Genomic DNA, 15,201 nt, shown 5'->3' with positions numbered 1-15,201 from the left:
GCACTCCCAGTTCTGGGTGACAGAGTGAGACTCCAACAAAAAAAAAAAAAAAAATTATACATATTCCAGGTTATGGATACCCTAAATCCCTGTTATGGTCATCACATATTTTATGCATGTAACAAAATATCACATGTGCCCCAAAATATGTACAAATATCATGTATCAATTAAATACATTTTTAGGAAAAAGTTTAAAAAGAAAGCTTGGTGCAATGGCAGGTTCTTATGTGAATATTCTAGGGACCCATTAGAAGAGTTTTCAAGCAGAAACATGATGTGACTGGATTTGTATTTTAGAAATTCCCTCACGATCTCTCAGAGGTAAATGTTCAGTTTTCAAATAATGAACAGGGAAGGTTTGTTGGAAGTGTCTCTTGGGTCTTTGCTCAAGTCTTAGGTTCTATGAGAGCCACTTGGTCTCCATCCTCTGGGCAGCTCTTGGCCAGCCTCTCCTGAGTGACCAGGCCCACCCGCAAACCCAGCTGCACAACCTTGTCTTTCCCTTGCATGGAGGAGACATTGTCAGCAGCCAACAATATATCTCTGTATGTTTCTCCAGTGCAGAAGTCAAAAGTCTTAAATCACTAGACACACTGGAAGAGAGGAGAAAGGTTTGGGACCACATTATTTCATGGACAGGAGAAATATAAACTTTTCACTTGAGTGCTGGGCACGGCAGTGTCTCTTGGCCCAGGAGAGACTGCATGGAGCGAGGAAGGTGGAAGACACCTGTCTGAAATGAGTGACTCATCTACACAGGGGCCTTATGACTGGAAAACAAATGCCCTGGATATTAGCTGGCTGTGATCCAAAAGTTTCAAAGCCCTTTCTTACCTAAAGGAGGCCACCTCTTTACCCGGGTGTGGCAATTTCCGATTACTTTAAGAGGAGGAAGAAATAGAGGAAATTTCACAAAACAACAGCCAGGCCCTGTGGGAGGATTATTCTGAATGCTCCTCACCTCTGAGCTCCTTGTGCACTGCCCACCCACAGACTTCTTTATGAAGTTCAGCCAACAGAGCCCCCAACCCCCAGAGGAAAATGGCCTAATTAAAATCACACTTCATGCTGCCAAATTGGATATGCTAGTCTCAGCTCCAAGAATGTCTTGGAAAAGTATCTGGAGTTGAGTGAGTCTTTCCCAGAAGGGATTTTTCTTGTAAAAAATGGCAAATTCAGCAGATGGAGGGTGGGGAAAATCTTGGTTTTAAGTTTTCTGCTGGTCCATGGGTTACTTGCCTCACTTTCTCTCTGCACCCCTGTTTTTTGTTGTTGATGTTATTGAACTTCTATCTCCTCCCTTCACGTGAATCTTGCAAGAATGACAAGAAGGAATATTGGTCACCAAACTCCACAGTTGTGTAACACAGTGATAAAAGGTAAGAACAATAAATATAGCAAGATTTGTGTTTGATTTCTGACTCTACCACTTAATATCTGGACATGGTAATTCATCACGTGAAATCACAATTTTTCTAGGTGTAAAATGGGGATAGTAAACATCTTACAAAAGTGTAAAGTACTTGACATATTCTGAGTACTAGAGAAATGATAGCTATTATTATTATGATGATTAGAATCCTTTGTATTACCAAAGTGTTATCAATAGAGAATTGGAGTGAGGCATTAAGAAATTACTATCATTGAATGACTTGCCATTAGCCAACTGTTGGACCTTAGAAAAGTAATTTTGCCTACATAAGCCTCAATGTTGTTTTCTATAAAAAGAGAAATTTGAAATAGCCAGTCTCTAAGATCTTTCCCAGGTCTAATATTCTAGAATTCTACACAAAAAGTACAAAGATAAACTTTCATTTTTCATTTATCTACTTATTCAAAAAATATTTCATGTAAAACCCAGTGTTTTCTTAGCCCTTACTGTATATGACATACTGTACTCATAAGGGTATATTGATTATCTCATGCAGTCCTCATAATAAAATTTATCACTTAAAAATACATTGTCACCTCTTTTACAGTTTACTGAGAATCTCATTCTCCATTTTTCAATCTCTGTCAATTTATTCAATTTTTTCCAATTCCCTGGTATTAATATTATAATTTTAAACAAAGTTATTAACTATATAAACATATAGTTAATATTTATTAAGTACCTTTATGTGCCAGGCACTGTGCTCAATTCTTACATGCTGTACTGAATACATTTCTGCACCACATTGGTTCTCTTAGTGCTACTCTTTCCTAGACCTCAACTGCTGATAACACCTTGGCTAACACGGTTCCATTTCAAGACATTGCTCAAAGTTTGAATCTGTGGCTGTAATAGTTAACTTTATGTGTCAACTTCATTGGGCTATGGTTGCTCAGCTAGCTGGTAAAACACTTTTTTTTTTCCTGGATGTGTCTTTGGTGATATCGCATTTGAACTGGTAGACTGAGTAAAGAAAATCATCTTAATCAATATGGGTCAGCATCACCAGTCTGTTGAGGGCCAGATAGAACAAAAAGGTCAAGGAAGTGCAATTTTATTTTATTTTTGAACTAGAAGATCAATTTTCTCCTACCCTTGGACATCATAGCTCCTGCTTCTTGGGTTTTAGAACTTTAGGAATTACACCAGCCTCCCACCCCACTGGTTCCCCAGCCTTCATACTTGAAATGGGAGTTACACCACTGGGAGAACTTCAACCGTTTGGACTCAAACTGAATTGTCCTACTGACTTTCTTGGTTCTCCAGATTGTAGATGGCATATGGCAGGATTTCTTGGTCTCTATAATTGCCCTCTGTAATCACATAAGCCAATTTCCATTATGACTATTATATCTATATCTAATTCATTTTCTCTTTCTCTCTCTCTCTCTCTCTCTTTATTTCTCACTTATTGTCTATGTAGTTGTATTTCCTCTCTGGAAAAGCCTGACTAATAGAATGGCCAAAAACATCTACTTTGTTCTGTGTGTCTCTTCTTCCTCTAGTTGATCTCTCAATTCTCTGAGCTCTCCTGGTACTTAATCCTCTTTCTTCTTCTGACATATGGCACACATCATACTTTGTACTTTATTTAGTTCTTTTCATTCATTATCTTCTTGAAGTTAGAAGTCAAGCTTACCCTCTTTGTTGTCTTTATCATAACTAGTGTAGGACTTCTCCCTTGGCAGGTCTACAATATACATGTGTTGTCTTGTCATCAGGATATCCTGCATCTTTTCCTTTGCCCCTTTATTGGATAAGGATCCTTTATTGGATAAGAATTTTAAGAGGAAAAATTCTTGCCCTGATAGGACTGGGATTCATAATTAAAAAATGAATCTCTCTGGTCTTTGTATCTCCAGTGCCTAGCAGTATTTCTGACATAATGAATGCTCAGTACATGTAGAATGATACAATCAGTTCCTCTATCTGTCCACAATTGCAGCACACTATGATTTTAACTTGTTCTCTAGAAATTATTTCATTTAAAATTTTTTTTTAATTTTAAAGATGTGGGGTAAATAGGGACAAAGTTATGAATTTTGCAGCAACTTGGATGAATTTAGAGTCTATAGATTATTTCAACCCTGATATTGTAGTCACTGTTGGTGCCCACGTAGATTCCCTTTCATCTACTAGCAGTTATGAATCTAGTTTGCTAACAACTCATTACACTTGTAGCCAGATAATTCTCTTTGGTCAGTGGTGAGTTACCTTACTCAGCCTGAGAAGTAGCCTCACCTTTAAACCCCTTGGAAACCCTGCGGTCAAAAACTGACTAATACAGCGGTATAAAACTAACTCCTCTTGCCTCAGGATGGGGCAACTTTATGGTACCAGTGATGATTTACGTGGCCTATTGAGCCAGTCTGAACTTTGTCTAGCTTCTTTCTTTGCTCTGTTAGCAGGGGTCTTTATGCTTTTTTTCAAAAAGAAAGGCTTCTATTATTGGGGGATCTGAGAAAACAAAGAAAATTGCCAGTTTCACACAAACACATACACTCACATGCATGGGCACACATGCACACAAGACAGCATTTCAGTATACCATAAACACAAACAAACACGTTTATTACTCAAGTTTTGCATATTGTTAACCTGTCAACCAATCCAAGTTCTCCCATTGAGGTACCCATCTGCTCTTCACATCCTCAAAGAACAAATGCAATGTTTGATTGTTTTTCCAGCTGTGATTTTACATTCTTCTTAGAATCAGAAATTTAAGTCCTTGCTCACCTTTTTGTAACTCAAGGTCAAAACATCATGCAGTTTGCACTTTCTCAGGAGTTTCTTATTCATAGTATAACTCCTATATATTTTTTCATATATATATTATATATATAAATATATATATTTATATTTATATATTTTTTTTCTGAGCTTACAGCTGAATCCTCTACTGAGTCTCAGGGACCATAGAGCAATAATTTGAAGTGGCACAGTAGAAAGCTCTATGGCAGAGGGCCAGCTCTCCCTTCCAATAGTTCAACTGAAAGAGAATGGGGAGGAAAAACATAGAGCACCCTGGAGGAAAGAATCCTTGAAAATCCCCTTTTTACTTAGTGAGAATGAAAAAAGTTCTATTCATGACTTTTACCACCAAGTTTAGGCCTCTGCTGAAAAACAACAAGGAATTTGGAATATCTGCTTAAAATGAGTGTAAATATTTACCCACATATGCTGAAATATTCTTGTGACATTTAGTCTGATGCATACTGCCAGGAGAGAAGGAAGCTCCTGAGCCAAACACAGGAATTTTTTATTTTTAATCTTCCCTGGGAGTAGAGCAAACATTTGCAATGATATAAAATGTATTAAATTTACTGACCCTGGAATTCATAACTGGTTATGCATCGAGTACTATCATCTTGGTCAGAACTCCAGTGTTTGCAAACTCTACATTCCTTACTCTTTTCGTTATTCTTCAAGAACATGAACAGGATTATTCTTGTTATTCTCATTATTATAATTAAACAGTCAGAAATATATGCACACGTTTGTCTTAATATCGTAGCAATCACATTGTGATTAATCAATTTATGACTCTATTTACAGAGTGATTATCACTGACAAAATATTTTTTACATTCATTATCTGGGAAATAGTAGTCATCCAAATGTTTACTGACTCATTCACTCAGTCACTCATAACACTCTGCACCTTACATGCATGTTCTCATATTTTAAGAGTCTAAATGAACTAAGTAGGAAAACTGGGGCTCAGACTGGACAAATGACTAGAAAAGGCATTTGATTAACAACCATATATTAAATGCCTATTATGTATCAGACCCTGTCCTAGTTGCTGGGACACACACACACACACACACACACACACACACACACACACAATTTTCTCATTTTCTCAGGCCATGGGTTTATATAAAGGAAGGCACATAGATAATTATAAAAGAGCACAACTACTATGAATGTGATAAACACAAAGATAAAGCCACAGGGAATGAGCATTTAACACAAGCTGGTGCAGTGTGTATGAGGCAAAATAAGGCTGGAAAATGTTTAATGAAAGAGACTGAGATTCATTTTAAGACTGAGTAGAAGTTGAGTAGAATTTTTGGGGCAGGAGGTAGGGGCAGAGGCCTGTGCTTATAGAGAGCATCTCAGGTAGTGGATGTCCGGGGCCTCCAGATGCTTGCTCTGACTCTGAGGACACATACAGGGGAGAATGGTGTAAGGAACTCAACTGTCAGGTTTTAGTAGGTTTCAGATCATGAAGGTCTTTGAATGCCATGCTAAGGAGTTAGAACCTCACAACCAGAAAATGGCAGAGCCAAGACCTGATTTCCATGTCTACTTTGTTTTCTCTACCACTCCCAGAGATATTCCCCTACTATGTGTGTGCTTTCACTTGTGTGGCTGTATGCATGTTTAGGAATTTACACTGACAACTGTTTCTGCATTTTGAAAGTGGTGGGGGAACTGGTTAGGACTGGATATTCATAAGGGCAGTGTAAATCACAGAAATGTTTCTATTTCAAACACATCCAGTGAAACAGGCTGAGAAGAAGTTATGTACAGAAAAACTGGTTGCCAATTTCAAAGAAAAGCAGAAAAAAATGTTTGCAATTGTATAAAAACATTTGTGAGTTCATGGAACTACTAAAGTGTTTGGATGTTTTATATTTTTTGTAAGTTGTGAATGTTCCTTATAGATATATTTACCAAAGTGTTTAAATTTATTTATATTGCTAAGCTGATGATGCTTTGAAACATTCCATCAGGTCTACCGATTAAGCAGAATAATTCCTGGGACAGAATCAATAGGAAGAGGAGGCTCACATTCTCTTCTTCTGCCTAAAACTTGTTCCCCATTTCTTCATTTGGCCAATTCCATTTATTCTTCAGGTCCCAGAGAAGATTTTCTTGAATTCCATTTCCTAAATTGGTCCTCTATATGTGCGTTTTTGATGTACTCTGTACTTCTCTTTTATGCAACTGATCACAATTCTGATTTAAATAAAAACTTGACATAACTGTTTACATGTGCCCATTTTCTCTACTATTCTATGTAATAACTGGTTATAGGGGAGTTATACTTCACTCAATAAATGTAGGTACTCAATAAATGTGTGCTGAATAAATTAATGAAAATTAGACTAAAATCAGAATACATCATCATGATAACCAAATTGGTGTTTAAATAAGCCATTAGTATTCAAAGGCTTCCACTAGTGTTTTCAAAGGAATTAACCTTGCAAGTTTTTTTCTTCTTCCTTTTTTTTTTTTAAAGAACGATGGCTTCAGTGAGCAATAATTGTTTATGTACTATGTATCAGGCTCAGTGGTAAGCATTTAATATGTTGTTGTTGTTGTTGTTGTTTAATCTTCACAACAATCTCATAAGACTGCAATGTTCACTGAGACAAAGATTTGTGCTCTCCTTCCATAATGGAAAGTTGTGGTTGGTGAGTGGTTGCCTAGAACTTTTTTCCAACCCACCCCTTACATTTAGATTGGCAAAGTGAGTGGTTCTGTTTAACAAAACACACAGAAATGATGCATGTTACTTTTGGGTCAAGACACTTGAGTGTTCCATCCCTAAGATCTCCCTTTTCTTTTTAAAGTAAACTTTGAGAGAATGTGTCAAAGATGGAGACAATAAAGTGGAAAGTGGTTGGATTAGTGATGGACCACATGGAGAAAATCTCCCAAACATGGCCAACTAGGACTTAACAAGGATGTGAGTAAGCAATAATATTTTACTGTGATCCACTAGGATTTCTTTTTCTTTTTTTTTTGAATTGAAGTCTCACTCCATCACCCAGGCTAGAGTGCAGTAGCACATTCACGGCCACCTCAGCATTGACCTGCTGGGCTCCGGTGATCCTTCTGCCTCAGACTTCCAAGTGACCAGAATTACAGGTACATGCTACTGCGCCTAGCTAATTTTTGATTGATTATAGAGACGAGGTCTTGCCGAGACCAGCCGAGTTGTCTGGGCTGGTCTCAAACCCAGGATTCAGGCAATCCACTTACCTCAGCCACCCAAAATCCTGGGATAACATACAGGCTGAGCCACCAAGCCCAGTCTCCACTAGAATTTCAAGGTTCATCTGTTACAACATTGAGCATTACTTATCCCTAACGAATATAGGTATAATTATTATGGTTATCGTACAGAGGAGAAAAGTGAAGCTAAGGGAGATTAGGTACATCTTCAAAGTTACATAGATAGTAAATAATAAATAATTGCCATTAGTAGTAATTTCATAATTTCATTGCCGGGGTGTGTGTGAGGAATTTGTAAAGGAGTCCCTGTTTGGAAAGAGAAAGCAGTGTGTGTGTGTCTGTTTGAAAAGTGGGTAATTTGGCTACCTAAAACTCACATTGCATGGAGCATTATTTATGGACTGAGAAAACTTCAATTGTCTAACAGAAAATAATGAGAATAAAACTAAGGAAGATGATGAAAGGCTGTAGTAGCCCCACCTCAAACCAGCTTGTGGTAGAGTGGCTCACTTATCAGTATTCATTCCATAAATATCTTTAATCCCCATGTTAGGAGAAGTAAATATGTACGCCTATTTTATAGATGAAAAATCTGTAGAGTTTGAGGGAAGTGAAATGACTTGCCAAATCCTCTGTAGATAATAAGCAACAAAACTGATTGAGTTCAGTTCTTTCTAACTCTCAATCACAATGTGCCTGTACTCAAAGAAATTTGACTTTGTTATTCTCAATTTTAGAGGTACATAACCAAATCCCTCTCTTATGCTCTCCAAAGTTATACATGTTTCAAGTTCATGACCACTATAACTGAATCTCTACCAATGTCCCAGCATTTTCATGTACTATCTAACACATTTCAGATTCTTATGAGAATTTGACCTGGTAGACATTATTTTCTTTGTTTTACAAATGAAGATTTAAAGGGAAAAAAAGTAGAGCTTGCTTAGAACCCACACACTAAGTGGGTGGCTCACCTGAGATTTGAACATCGTTTGACTAAATAAAAAATCAGAGGTGTTTTTATTATAATGTGGAGACAGAGGACTGTGGAAGAACTCAGGAAGTAGATGGGGGTTGCTATCTTTAGCAGTGGTCCCCAAACATCACTGTGCAAATGAATTAACTGGGAACTTGTTAAAATCCCTGCTAATTACTGGGCTCCACTTTAGAGATTCTGATTCCACGTCAGACATGATAAATAGGAATCCATGTTTTTAGCTGTTCTCCAGAATAATTGGCTGAAGGTGGGCTTAAATTTTAGGGTGACCATCGTCCAGGACTTCCAGCCTACACACCTAGTGAGGCTCAACTTTTGAATTATTTTATTGCTATTCCCAGCACCGAGGGAGAAAATGACACATCTCCTTCTGAAAGGAGTCAGAGGCCTGGAGCTTCCAGTTCTGAGCATTCTGCACTTGGCTTCCATTCTCTGTGTCGATTAGGCCTTTCAAACCAATTACCATTATATATTGCTGAGATTTATAGTCCTTGGTATTTGAGGTTACAAGACTTCCGTTCTCAGGAAGAAGCTCCATGCCATCACTTCTAATCAGCTCAGCACAATGTCTGATTTCCCCTCTGTAAGAGAGCACAGTGTTCCATTAAAGTATTAATAGCCAGGCAGACTGGCCTCAAATGCAGTGCTTGGGGAAGCATAAAAATTGGCTTTGGGGGTCCAAATTTTTAAAGAATTGTCTTCCTGTTTTTTTAAAATAAAATCAATGATTCAATAAAAAAAAGATTAAGAAAAAAAATTCCTGACTTCCAATAGGCATCGTGCATAGGAATTAGTCTCTCCACAGGGTAGGCAAGATAGTCTTTCTTGGGCTTACTTATGGTAAAGAGAGGAGAATTTATTTCAAGTTCAAAGCAAAAACAGTGTGTCACAGTTTCTGAATCATCAAAATATATGTAACATTTACTAAGTGCTAAGAATAAGTGAGCTTCTTGCTAATTTATTTCATATGTCAAAGACATCTGTCTTGTGAGTACAAGACAGCTGGGTATACACATGTATTTTCTACAACCATTATTTCGTTCATTTGTTCATCCATCTATCAATTCATCTATCCATTCATTTATTCATTCGTCTACTACTCACTATTTCCTACTGAGTGCTTTTTATCAATCATTATGCTATGATCTTCAAATATTCAAAAGTTCTGTATTTAGAGAACTTACAGTCTACTTAAGAAAGATGTGCAATACTTCATCCCTACAGAATTAAGAATATCCTAAGACCTTCTGCTCTGTGTTCCTAGTCTACATTTTCAGCCTCATTTATCAGTCCTTGGACACACTTAAGCTAATCTATGTATCTTTGCATTTTCTGCTTTCTCAGACTGTAATATTCCCCCTTCTTCACCCATATTTGTTTATCCAAACTCTGTGCTTTCTTCTAGTGCTGTCAACAGTCTCCCTGTTGCGTACATTTTCTGCCTGATCCTCTCATTTGGTAAAATGAGTTCCTCCTTTGAATGACCAAAACAGTTTTTAAGTTTACTACATGTAATTACTTTTTGCTCTAACAGATATTTCAGTTAATTTGTCTTCATCTCATGAATTTTGAGCTCCCATGATTAAAACACAAGAAAGTTTCAATAATCTTTGTAGCCTCTGTATTGCCTCTTCAATATTAAAAGCTTAAAAATTTTAGTGAATTGAATAAAGGGGTCCTTCTGCCCTTGCTGTCAGATGTCTACATTCTGAATTCTGTCAGCAATAACCAGAACAAAAACAATAGTATTATTATTTAACAATTTTTTGATAACTCATTCTGGCTAGTTCTGGTTTAATTATTTTATACTTTTTATGTCACATATGTTTAATGCCATCTAGTTGAAGCAGTTATGGTTACCTTGATTTTAGAGAGTATTGTCTGCTGCCTAAGGTAATACATAGATTGCCTGAGGACAAACTGTTGTGAGCCCAGAAACCCAGGTATAATGCTTTTAATCATTAGGAGATATCTTTTGTCTACCCTATCCCTTGTGACTGAATTTTGTGGACTGTAGATTATTCCTAGAAGAGCATACTTTCTTATGAGAGCTAGTTCCTAAGTCATCGTGGTTCTGGGAGAAAAGATAGGGAAAAGGAAACTTGTTCTTACTTCCCTGCTAGGGAAATGTTGACTCTGTAAAGTCATGTAGAAACCCAAGGCAACTACATTAATGGTCCATATATTTATCAATCCAGGCAAACACCACCTGTAAATTAAGAAATGCTATGAAATCCATGTTCTGTAAATAATATACTGCCCTTCTAGGAAGGGAATCCTCCTCTAGTCCTGCCATAATTTTTATTTTATTTTAATATTTGGTTTTTCATATCCACATTCCTTTACTCACTTATTTGGAAAACCAACTGGCCTAGCTGATATATGGAAACATGTGGTTCCTCTACCCAGAGAAGTAACGAACTTCACATCAGTGAGTTTAGAATAACCAGCACAGCAATCCTGTTCATGTACTACTCTATCTTCCATAACCTAAATGTTCCTATTTTTCGGAAGCCTCATGGCAGAAAAGAAAATATATCTAACTTAAATCTGGCTTTTAATTTGATAACATATACTCAAAACAAACAAACAAAAAATATACCAGTCTTTTCTACCCCATTACTATGTACTCCTTTCTCATCCCAGTAATATTTGGCTTCCTCAGGGTTGTCATACATGTCTATTAATCAATGCAGGCTATGTGTCATGAACTACTGGTGTCTACCACTAAGATCTTTGATGAAATGTGCACTCTGCCTCTCTACTGAGGAAATGACACAAAGTTGTCTACCTGGTCATCTTTGGACATCTTTGAACCAGACACAGATCTCTACTTATTCATCCTGGTACTCAGTACTGATGCCTCCAACCCTATGTGGCAGCTCATCATTTTCCTGTAAATGTAAGAGATTATGTCTTTCTTTCCTTATTTGGAGAAGTTGCACAGTAAAGCTGTTTGCTTGGGTCCCTAAGTGACGTAGAGCTTGAGCTAGACAACTCTGTTCATTCTTCCCACCTTTTACCTTCCTATGTCTTTCTGTCATTCCAAGCTCCTTCTTTTATAAGACATTTTTTCTCAACCAACTCATAGTCCAATTTCTCCTTATAATTCATTTCCATCTCTTTTCTCTGTTAAGCCCTTCTACACAGACATTTGGGAAATTTGCCTGTATATGTCTTTAAGTTGTGGTTGCCTCAATTTCCAAGTAGGCTCCTCAGTTCTCAATTCATTAGATTATGCAAATATGGACTTGAGATAAGAAAAACAGCCTAAAATTCCTTGCCAGACCTTGGTACATCATCAGGACTCTTACTATATTTACAAAGGACTTTAATATTCACATTTCATTAGATGTTCATAGAATCCTAAAGGGAAAACACAGTATATTTAATTCTCCCAGTTAAAGGCTAATGATATCCAATCAGAGAATATTAATTGAGTAGATACAATATGTTAATGTCCAGTGTTAGGAATTGAAGCTATAGGTGTGAGTATGCCATAGATTATATCTTAAGAGCCGATAGGCTAATGAAGAAGGTGTAATTAATACAATTTTCTGTTTTATTCTGTATTGTCTGCCTTTTTTGCTCTTCTTTCTTTTCCATTCTTCCATTCTCCCTCCCTCCCTCCCTTCCCCCCTCCCTTCTTCCCTGCCTCCTTTCCCCTTCCCTTTTCTACCCTTTCCTTCTCTTCTCTTAATATGAGGGAAATTAAGATTTACTGAATCTTAAGATTATGCAGTTAAGCATTTTCATATGTGTTCTGATTTTTAACCTTTAAAAGAACCTTGGTGAGTAGACATCATGGTCCCTATACAAATTAGGCATCGCTAAATGCCTTGCTCAAGGTTATATACTTGGAGGATAGTGTCAGCAATGCTGTCCAAATCTGCCTCTAAATCCCAGATTCTCTCCACTCTACAATGCAGCAGAAACAATGGGACAAGGGAAGTGAGTGCAGGGTTCTATAGGAGCATCATTACGTGGGACCAAGGAAACTAGAGGGAAGGAAAAATTTATAGGGGAGAAAATTAAACCCGGAAAAGGTAATAACTCACACAACAACATGCAGCTCTGTGTGTGTGTGTGTGTGTGTGTGTGTGTGTGTGTGTGTGTGTGTGTGTGTCAGAAACAGGATTAGTGTTCACATCTTCTAAGTCAAGTCCAAACTATGTTGCAGATCACTGGGCTGCTCATTCTCCACCATTTTAGTTTTATAAGCTGAGCTTTTAGGTCTTATTTCCACACAGACCCAGGTCACACCATTATCCCTGCTTTGTAAAACAGAATAGATCCTATACATTGGAGTCAAATACAAGCATTTTATATTTTCTATATTTGATGTTTATTTCATTATCATCTTTATTATTATTTTTGTGCATGCACCTGTATAAGGAGGTGTGTCTCCCTACAAGCCTAGAATATGCCCTGAATTAGGTCAAGGAAAGTGCAGACCCATTTGGCTCAGATCTTACTAAGTAAAAAAAGAGGTTGAGTCAGTTGGAGGCAGAAGAAATGGATAGCTCTTTGTCTATTTGTGACTTTCAATTGCTAAGAAGAGTTTGTTTGGGTGAGATCAATGGGAAGAATTAGAAAATTAAGGGGGGATTCTGTCCCTCCATCCTCATTCCTCTGCTCATACGTCAGAACTGCTCATGTCTGTTTTTGCCTCTTCCCATATGTTACAAACATATTTGGCCTGGCTGGATTCTCCCTGAATTAATGCAGGGACCGTCTTTCTAAAATTCCCCTTTATATATTTCAGAAACTGACAGGTTCAGGGAAAAATTAGCACCCACATCTCTACAGATGAACAAAAACTTGGGCCATGTTTACTCTTTTTGAAAATAAGCATCAGTTAGAGAAAGAACAGAAGGATTGGGCTTTGCCTTCTAACTTGAGAACATCTATGAGCAATCCACAAGTTCTCATGAAGTGTGGTTGTGTCAAGATGTCATGGCAAGACCACACTGATATCTAGGAGCCTTATCTAGACCGTTTCTTCTGGAATGGGAGGAAACCTTATCCCTCTGATTGTTTTGTTTTTGTTTCAAAGAACAATACACTTGGAGAAACTGTTGGGTAGGTGGTGAGTCTCCTCTCTATCAAACTGGAAGATACCAGGTTTGAAGTTGGGCTAGAATGATGAATGACAAGAAAGTGAAATCAGGAACTCTAAGCTATCCACTTGGATACAGCATTTGTTTAGCCACTGTCACTTTCTGTCCTTAGAAAAGAATTGCTTTAGGTAAGATTAAGGATGGCTTATGCCTGATCTGGGTACGACCTCTTGTGCTCATGGCAAGCAGACATCATTAATCTATTGTATCCCTCTCCCATGCTTTGCAAGAGTGTAGCTTCAGGTTTCCTCATAACACATTCCACTAGAGAGCAGTTGTCTGCTAAAACCTATGCTTCATCTCTAGAATAGATGATCATTTGCATTCTTCCTAGATTAAAAAAAAGTATGTTGCCAGGGAAGAAGTATTTATCTTCATTTTTCCCACACATTTTCCTTTGGAAGATATGTCGCAGCCCCACCTAACAAATGGAAATGTATTTCAGTTGCATCTTTTTCAAGTATGTATGAACTTACCCACAATCAACTTTCAGCAATTTTACACAATTTGGAATTAGTGTAGATTTTAAAAAATGTTTTGATAGTGAGCTGAAAACAATTTGAAGTGTTGCGTGTGAGCCATCTGAATCCAAATATGTAGTTGGCAACCTCACAAGAAACTCTCAAAACATTCTTTTTTTCCTGTTGTTTCAGATTCAGCCATCCAAATGAGCAGGAAACATGCTCCAAACATGATGCAGCCTTTTTCAGCCTTGTTGATCTCCAAAAAATTTGGCACTGAGAGAGAAATCAAGGTTCAAGAGGTGGCAGATAAAAATATTTTTTTCTAAACAAGCTTCCCTTTCACATATCCAGTTGGGGTAGGGTTAAATACAATTACCAGGAGATGGAGAGGAACTAGTGTGCAGACAAGGCAGGCGCACTGAACTTGGAGTCAGAGAAGGTGATAGGTACTGATCCACAACCGACCCTTATCTTGTTATGAGACTTTGAGTCTTTCTCTTCTTTCTTCAAAGGTGCAGCCCTATGTGGTTCTGAGTACCTAGTCCAGTCCCTGTTCTTTGATTCTATAAAGTTACCTCCCAGCTTCTGAAGGGTGAACGGAAAAACTAGGAGTTCCCTAGAAGTACTCCGTATACATTTTAAAAATATCTTCAATTGTTTGAAATTTGAGGAGGAAATATCACCTTTTCCTTTTCATTTAATATTTTATGAAATTAACTTTTCATTAAAATGACCCACAGACTGGGAAAAAGTATTTGCCAACTCCAGGTCTGACAAAGGCTTAACATCTTGGATCTACAAGGAACTCAAAGGTGCTGAAAAGAAAAAAACAAACAACCCCATTACAAAGTGGACAAAAGATATGAACAGACATTTCTCAAAGGAAGACATCTGAACAGCCAACAGACACATGAAGAAATGTTCAACCTCACTAATCATCAAGGAGATGCAAATCAAAACCACATTGAGATACCACCTAACTCCAGTCAGAATGGCAATTATCAATAACAAAAAATAACAGTTGCTGGAGAGGGTGTGGTGAAAAGGGAACATGTCTACACTGTTGGCGGGAGTGCAAACTAGTGCAACCTCTATGGAAAACAGTGTGGTGATTCCTAAAAGCTTTAACTATTGACCTCCCATATGAACCCGCAATTCCCCTACTGGGAATATACCTTGAAGAATTCAAATCACTCTATAAAAAAGATACCTGCACA

Source organism: Carlito syrichta, unplaced genomic scaffold, assembly GCF_000164805.1.
Source record: "Carlito syrichta isolate Samal-C Ts95f unplaced genomic scaffold, Tarsius_syrichta-2.0.1 Scaffold301881, whole genome shotgun sequence".
NCBI classification, from domain to species: Eukaryota; Metazoa; Chordata; class Mammalia; order Primates; family Tarsiidae; genus Carlito; species Carlito syrichta.
This window is presented reverse-complemented; position numbering follows the sequence as displayed.